Source organism: Artibeus jamaicensis, unplaced genomic scaffold (genome assembly GCF_021234435.1).
Source record: "Artibeus jamaicensis isolate MK-2021 breed Jamaican fruit bat unplaced genomic scaffold, CSHL_Jam_final scaffold_833, whole genome shotgun sequence".
In the NCBI taxonomy this organism is placed as follows: domain Eukaryota; kingdom Metazoa; phylum Chordata; class Mammalia; order Chiroptera; family Phyllostomidae; genus Artibeus; species Artibeus jamaicensis.
In genome coordinates this window covers 5,648,725-5,657,580 of record NW_026522056.1, presented here as the reverse complement: position 1 = coordinate 5,657,580, position 8,856 = coordinate 5,648,725, and positions in this window count along the sequence as shown.

Sequence of the window (8,856 nt, the reverse complement as noted above, 5' to 3'; positions counted from 1 at the left end):
TCTTTTAAATGAAACATTTAGTTGATTTAGAAATAAAGTAATTACAGACATATATGAGTTTAAGTCTATTTATTTTGTGTTTTCTACTTAATCCATTTGCCTGTGTTCTTCTCTCTGTTATTCCATCCTTTGGGATTTATTATTACTTTCATCATGCCATTTCTCCCTTATATTAATATATTTTCCAAGTTACATACTCTGTTTCTATTCTTTTAGTGCTTCCCCTGGAAATTAAAATATGCATCCTTAATTTAGCAATGGCTAATATTAATCAAGACAATGTACGGACATGAAAATACTTTAATCCAATTTATCATCTTCCAGGCCACTTGAAATTTACCCACATATTTTTCCAAATATTGGTTTAGTAATAGAAAAGCAAGCAACATTTTGGCCACATTGACTGACATATTGGAGCTGAAATCATGTTCATTCTTAATAGATGCAGGAATAAGCACTGGATAAAATTCCACATCCATTCGTGATAAATATTATTTAAAATCTAGGGATGGAACGACTCATCCATCTGGTTAAGCGCATGCCTTCCCTCACCACATCAGCTCAACATCACGCTCAAGACGCAGCCCCTTGTGTCCTGCCCGGGTGGCTCTGCGGGTTGGGGCGCCATCCTGTACAGCAAAAAGCTGAGGGTTCAGTTTCAGGTCAGGGCACACACCTAGGTGGTAGGTGTGACCCGGGTCCCTGGTCAGGGTGCGCACAGGAGGCAACCGATAGATAGGTGCTTCTCTCTTACACTGGTGTTCCTTTTTCTCTCACTTTCTCCTCCTCTATCTCTAAAATCAATTTAAAAAATTCCTCAGGTGAGGGTTTAAAGAAAGATATAATCCAGCGTTATACAGCCAGAAAAAGAAAAAAACATATAAAAATTGGAAAAAAGGGAAGGTCTGGGGTTCATTGTTAGAGATTATATGACAGCACAGGTAAATAATCCAAGATTCTGCAGGCAAATTACTAGATAAGGCAACTTAACAAGGTTACTGGATACAAGGCTAAAATACAAAAATCCTTAATATTTCTGTGTGCCACAAATAAAAATAAAAAATTTTAAAGTTAACACTTTAATAGTCTCAAAAATACCCACGAATAAAGTTACAAAGTGCAGAAATTCTATGTAGAAATCAATTACAAACTTTTTGGCAGAAATTAAAGAAATCTTAAACGCATCACTGATGTTCAATGAATGGAGAAGTGGACACTGTTAAGATGTCAATTTTTGGCCAAATCGATTTTAAAGATCAATGAAGTCACAATAAAATGCCACTAGGATTTTTAAGGAATCTGATAAGCTAACTCCAAAAATTCATTGACATATGAAAGGCCTTGAAAAGACAATCACTCTTAAAGAAAAATAACTTAGGAGGACTTCACTTAATATCAAGACTTTTCATAAAGCTATAGTAATTAAGAAAGGATAGACATACAGATCAATGAAATGGAATAAATATGGTCTCAGAGCCCAGATACCCATGCATATGTGGACACTATGTAGAACAGTGGTGGAAAAATAGGTGATGTTAGAACTGTGTGAAGAAAAGGAAACTGGTCCCCTAACTCATGCTATGAACAAAATTCCAGATATAGTAAAAGTTACCTATGTAGCAAGACAAGAAAGTTGTTACAAATTACTCTATTACAATATCAGGGTAGAAAAAACACTGCCCCTGAAGGAAATCATTGAACTGGATCACAGTGAGAATTCTTTTTTTAAAATATATTTTATTAATTATGCCATTACAGTTGTTCTATTTCCCCCTTCATTCCCCTCCATCCTGCACACCCTCTCCCCCACCATACCCCCTTTAGTTTATGACCAAGTTCTTTAGATTCTATATTTCCCATACTATTCTTGCCCTCCCCCTATCTATTTTCTACCTACCATCTATGCTACTTATTTTCTGTACCTTCTCCCCCCTTCTCCTCCTCCCACTCCCCTGTTGCTAACCCTCCATGTGATCTTCATTTCTATGGTTTCACTCCTGATCTAGGTTCTGCTTAGTTTGCTTTTGTTTTAGGTGTGGTTGTTAATAACTGTGAGGTTGCTGTCCTTTCACTGTTCATCTTTTTTATCTTCTTTTTCTTAGGTAAGTCCCTTTCATATTTCATATAATAAGGGCTTGGTGATGATGAACTCCTTTAACTTGATCTTATCTGAGAAGCACTTTATCTGTCCTTCCATTCTAAATAAAAGCTTTGCTGGATAGAGCAATCTTGGATGTAGGTCTTTGGTTTTCATGACTTGGAATACCTCTTTCCAGCCCCTTCTTACCTGTAAGGTCTCTTTTGAGAAATCAGCTGACAGTCTGATGGGAACTCCTTTGTAGGTGACTGTCCCCTTCTCTCTTGCTGCTTCTAGGATTCTCTCCTTCATTTGGATCTTGGCTAATATAATTATGATGTGCCTTGGTGTGTTCCTTCTTGGGTCCAACTTCTTTGGGACTCTCTGAGCTTCCTGGATTTCCTGGAAGTCTATTTCTGTTGCTAGATTGGGGAAATTCTCCTTTATTATTTGTTCAAATAAGTTTTCCAGTTGCTCTTTCTTTTCCCCTTCTGGTACCCTTATAATTTGGATGTTGGAGCATTTAAAGATGTTCTGAAGGTTCCTAAGCCTCTCCTCATTTTTTTGAATTCTTGTTTCTTCATCCTTTTCTGTTTGGTCATTTTTATCCTCCTTCTGGTCCACTCCTTTGATTTGAGTCCCAGTTTCCTGTCCATTACTATTGGTTTCCTGTGTATTTCCCTTCATTTCAATTAGTTTGGCCTTCATATGTTCCTCTAATTTGTGACTAAAACCAACCAGTTCTGTGAGCATCCTGATCACCAGTGTTTTGAACTGTTCATCTGAAAGTTTGGCTATTTCTTCATCGCTTAGATTTATCGGCTTTGGGGCTCTGAGTTGTTCTTGAGCCATGTTTTGATCTGTTCACACCTGTTATGTATGAGGAGCGGGGCCTTAGTTGTTCACCAGGGCGGGGACACCCAGGTCACTGGCTTGTGATGCTATATGTGGGGGTGGGGTCAGAGAGGGACCATGGCAGTTCTCTCTGCCACTTCCTGCCACTGGGGCCTGCACAGTCTGTCTCACCGCTTGCTCCTTCACTGGTTTATCTGCACTCAAATGTGTGACTGCCATCAGCCCTCAGTGGGTCCACCGCCTTGTGCCCTCAGTGGGTCTGCCCGCTTCTCCACACCTGGAATCCGCCCACAGCTGCTGGCGCACCTGGGGCTCACGCCTGGGTCGGTCTGGTGGATCTTTCCTGCCGGACCCCACACTGCCACTGGCTCTGCCCCTCTTACCGGTTTGGCTGAAGGGTTCGTTATTGTCAGACTTCCGTGTAGTTCAATTTTCTGTGCTTTGGCTGTGTTATTGTTGCTAAAACTTTGTTGTTTTTAAACTTAGTTATGAGAGAAGGCGCAGTGCTTCCACCTATGCCTCCATCTTGGTGGAAGTCCTCCCACAGTGAGAATTCTGTTCCTCAAAATATACCGTTAAGAAAGCAAAACGGGGACTTCTGCCATGATGGAGGCATAGGTGGAGACGTCGTGCTTTCTCACACAACCAAGTTTAGAGACAATAAAATGTTAGCAACAGAAAACACAGCCAGAACACAGAAAATTGAACTTTTCGGAAGTCCGATAAGGAATTCTTCAGCCTGACCAGTAAGAGGGGCGAAACCAGCAGCAGGCAGAGCAGGGTTGCACAGGCAAACTCGGTCAGACGGTCTCAGGCACGCAGATCCCAGGCGTGGGGTTGCAAAGGGCCGACCCAGTAAGTGACCCAGTGAACGACCGGCGGATCCAGCGAGGGCGCAGGGCGGTGGGTTGACTGTGCTGGCACATTCCTGCGCAGATAGACTGGTGAGGGAGTGGGCAGTGACACTGGAAGAGCGGGTCCCAGTGACGGGAGGCAGCAGAGACGGCCGCCATTTCCTGGCTCTGACCCCGCCCCCACATACAGTGTCACAAACCAGCGACCCTGCCCTGGAGGCCCCGCCCCGCCCCTAAGGCTATGCTCCTCATACTTAATGGGCGCGAACAGACCAAAAATAGCTCAAGAAGATCTCAAAGCCCCAGAGCCCATAACTCTAAGTGACAAAGAAATAGCAAAACTTTCAGATACACAGTTCAAAACACTGGCAATCAGGATCCTCACAGAACTGGTTGATTATAGCCACAAATTAGAGAAACATATGAAGGCAAAACTAATTGAAATGAATGGAATTGCACAGGAAACCAATAGCGATGAAAAGGAAACTGGGACTCAAATCAATGGAGTGGACCAGAAGAATGCAAATATTGGCCAAACAGAAAAGAGTGAAGAAGCAAGAATTCAAAAAAATGAGGAAAGGCTTAGGAACCTTCAAGACATCTTTAAACTCTCCAACATCCGAATTATAGGGGTACCAGAAGGGGGAAAGGAACAGCCACCAGTGGAAAACTTATTTGAACAAACAATAAAGGAGAATTTCTCCAATCTGGCAAAGGAAATAGACTTCCAGGAAATCCAGGAAGCTCAGAGAGTCCCAAAGAAGGTGGACCCAAGAAGAAACACACCAAGGCACATCATCATTACATTAGCCAAGATTAAAATGAAGGAGAGAATCCTAGAAGCAGCAAGAGAGAAGGGGACAGTCACCTACAAAGGAGTTCCCATCAGATTGTCAGCTGATTTCTCAAAAGAGACCTTACAGGTAAGAAGGGACTGGAAAGAAGTATTCCAAGTCATAAAATCCAAAGACCTACATCCAAGATTGCTCTATCCAGCAAAACTTTCATTTAGAATGGAAGGACAGATAAAGTGCTTCTCTGATAAGATCGAATTCAAGGAGTTCATCATCACCAAGCCCTTATTATATGAAATGTTAAAGGGACTTATCTAAGAAAAAGAAGATAAAAAAGATGAACAGTGAAAGGACAGCAAACTCACAGTTAGTAACAACCACACCTAAAACAAAAGCAAACTAAGCAGAACCTAGATCAGGAGTGAACCATAGAAATGAAGATCACATGGAGGGTTAGCAACAGGGGAGTGGGAGGAGGAGAAGGGGGGAGAAGGTACAGAAAATAAGTAGCATAGATGGTAGGTAGAAAATAGATAGGGGGAGGGCAAGAATAGTATGGGAAATACAGAATCTAAAGAACTTGAGACATGTGGTCATAAACTAAAGGGGGGAATGGTGGGGGAAGGGTGTGCAGGGTGGAGGGGAATGAAGGGGGGAATAGAACAACTGTAATGGCATAATCAATAAAATAAAAATAAAAAATAATAAAAGTAATATATAAGCAAAAGAAAGCAAAATGGCAAGTTACACAGTGGGAGAAGTGTGTATCATATATACTAACAGAACATTCTTCCAAAACGTATGAAGTATTCCTACAAATCAATAGAAAAAGACAATAGTAATACAGGCAAAAGATTTCAAGAGACATTTTACAAAAGAGAAATTTCTAAAAAAGATTTTACTTATTTATGTTTAGAGAGTGGAACGGAGGGAAACATCAATGTGTAGTTGCCTCTCACATGTGCCCCCTACTGGGGACTTGGTGCACAACCCAGGCATGCACCCTAGACTGGGAATGGAACCAGCAACCCTTGGTTGGCTCACACCTATATCTCTCACACACGGATGTTTCTCTCCCTTCCTATTTCTCTAAGTAAATAAATAGAAATCTTTAGAATGTATAAATACATTATAGTACAGTCCTTTAATAGAATATTACACAGCGTGAGAATAATGAAGCAAAGGCAACATCGTGAACAAATCTCACAATCAAGCTGAAGGAAGCCAGAGGCAAAATGAACTTATTCCATTTCTATGAAGTTCAAAACCAGGCAAAATGAAACTCGATGTGTAAGAATGCATACCTAGGTAGTAAGAACATTGTTAAAAACCACGGAAAGTATTTACCACACAGGTCTGGTGATTATGATCAGCTGGGAGCGAACATTGTGATTAGAAAGGTCCCTCCCTCCGGGCGGAGGATTCCTGGGCTGCTGCTCTATTGCTCCGGCCGACTTGTTTTCATGCAGGTTCAGATTCACCAAGCCGGACATGTTTTGTGTTCTCTGCATGCACTGTATTCTCACAGTAAAAATGGGCATAAAGAAGACGCTGGGAAACAGAGTCCCTCTTCTCCGGGCACGCTCACATTTTCTCTCTGCGCCTGAGCCTGCGAGGGAAGCAGCTGGCACAGCCCAGGAGGAAGTCCCTGCGCCGAGGGGGGGTGCAGATCGGTGGGAGGGGCTCCACAGCCCGGAGCCCCAGCGAAACCACTCAACAGAGAGGCTGGAGTGGCTGGTTTCGGTCTGTTTTCCTTTGTAATTTTTTTTTGTCTCTTCACCCAAGGACATGCTTACTGATTTTAGAGAGGGGAAGGAAGGGAGAAAAACATCGATATGGGAGAGAAACACTGAGTGGTTGCCTCTCCTGTGTGCCTCGACTAGGGACTGAACCCCAAACCTTGTATGTGCCCTGACAGGAAATTGAACACGTGACCTTTCCATTTGTAGGATGACGTTCCAACCAACTGAGCCACACCAGCCAGGACTCCTTTGTAATTTTTAATAGAATTATTTCCTTGGCTCTCTTAAGTTGTTCTTGCAACATTCCTTATTACTCAGTTTCCAAATTACAACTTTCAATCAAGAACCCATTGGGGATGTCCCCAAACTTATTAAATTAGGGTAAAAATAAACTGTTTAGGAGTTCTAAACAATTCTAGTTATATTTCTTCAACAGGAGCTAAGCAAACCTTTAAAAAATCATGTAAATATTCTGTTTTGCAAGAGGGCCTTGTGGTTAGGAAAGCTATCACTATCTCCTAGGAAATATGTAACCAGTTTCATTTTCTCTGGAAAACTATGATCAAATTCAGTCATATGATTAGCTGCTTTCCTTAAGCTTCTTTTAAAAAGAAAGGTAAGCCCTACCTGATGTCGCTCAGTGGATTGAATGCAGGCCTATGAACCAAAGGGTCACTGGTTCAATTCCCAGTCAGGGCACATGCTTGGGTTGCAGGTCAGGTTCCCACTGGGGGAAGCGCGAGAGGCAACCACACACTGATGTTGCTCTCCCTCTCTTTTCGTCTCTAAAATTAAATAAAATCTCTAAAAAAAATTTAAATCAGTTAATATTTTAAAAAAATACAGCAATTAAACAATTTGAACTTGTTGGTACATGGGGGAAAAGCCTAGCTTTTATGTATATTTTTCGCTTTGTTCATAAGAGACTTTAAATTTAGGATACTAATTAAAATGTTTTAAAAGAAGTTTCCCAAAGTAAATGATTCTGAGGTCCCCAAAAGCTCTTTTAAGGCCAATTTAAATAACTTAAGAGGTCACCTGAATGGCTTGTGTCTCCCAACATTAGCCAAATTTGAACTTTTCGGTGCATATTCATAGACACCCCCATGAGCTACACCAGCACTACAGTTCTATAGTGGGGGCACAGGCAGTGACTCCAACAGCTGACCTCCAAGTTCATCTGCTAGTGTTTGCTTATCTCCTGCTGTATAAGATGGTTAGTTAAAATGAGTTAAAGATGACCATGTCATCCCAGAGAATGTTTAATATTGTTTGAATGTTGCTTAAATCTGGCTTTCGGAAATATCAACTTGGTATAGTTACGTTAGTACATTTTTCGTCTTGCTAACTAGAATGTATACCTCACACTCAGAAAATGTATTCATGTGTTCACGAGTTGCAGGAAAACAATTTTCTATTACTGTATGTCTAGTGTTTCAAAATATCTCAAAAAGCCCCAGTCCATCACAGGCCAGGGTTCTCCTTATTTCAGGCAAAAATTACACCTGCCACCTTGAGGGTTTTTGTAACCTGTATACAACGTTTAGGCTCCTGTTGATGTAACGAGAAGGCTCCATGAAGTCCAATCTGGAGCTCTCACTCTGGAAGAAAATCCATGGGTCTGTGCTGCCTTATGTAACCACTCCAACTTACATAAGAAACCCATTCTGCCCCTTAACAAGGATATATTAAGACACGAGTCGGGTTTTATTTTGGGGATTGTTGGCTTTTAATTGAATGGTCATGCTCAAGAATTCCAGGCATTGGCCACCATAAAAAAGAGTTACTCTACGTCGTCTTCTGAGTTCATTTATGGGTCACTTGAATCTTCAGATTTCTTGAAAGTCACATCAAGGATATGGAGCCCTTCCCTCCCCCACACACTTGTCGTAACAACCCTGCTTACTCTATTCTGCCAACAAGGACAGTTATTTTGTTTCTCTTTACTATGCCTTCCCGTTAGCATCACCGACCCACAGCCTGTGCACAGTGGGAAGACAAAGGGACAAAAACCACCACACACCGCCCAGACTGTAACAGGGAGAACCTGAAACAGTAATTCCCGCCTAAAAAGCTAAAACTGTCAACCTGACATACTCTGGCTTTTGGTGAGTACATACTTGTCACCATGCTACAGGAGATGCCATGCTCGGCAGGGCCTGGTAGAAACATGACTCCTGGGACACGTTCACCAAGTGCGTTACCACTTCCCTCCCACACCTGCCTTCTGACGTAGCGTGAAAGGCCAGAGGGGGGACAATAAAGGACTGAGAGCTCCCCCTCTACTCACGTCACTTGTGAGTTGGCTATAAATGGAATTGCAGTATTTGAATTATATTTTAAACGTATTATATGGTGGGGGTGTTAACACTTAAAATCTATATTCTTTGGTTACATTATCTACTTTGTAGAAAAACCAAAACTGCTGCATGTTGACTTCCCTTAAAGCGGGTAGTTTGCAGTAGCAAAGGCAAGAAGTATATTTTCGAGACAATCCATTCATGATTGCATAGTGCCACAACAGTCTTGGGTCC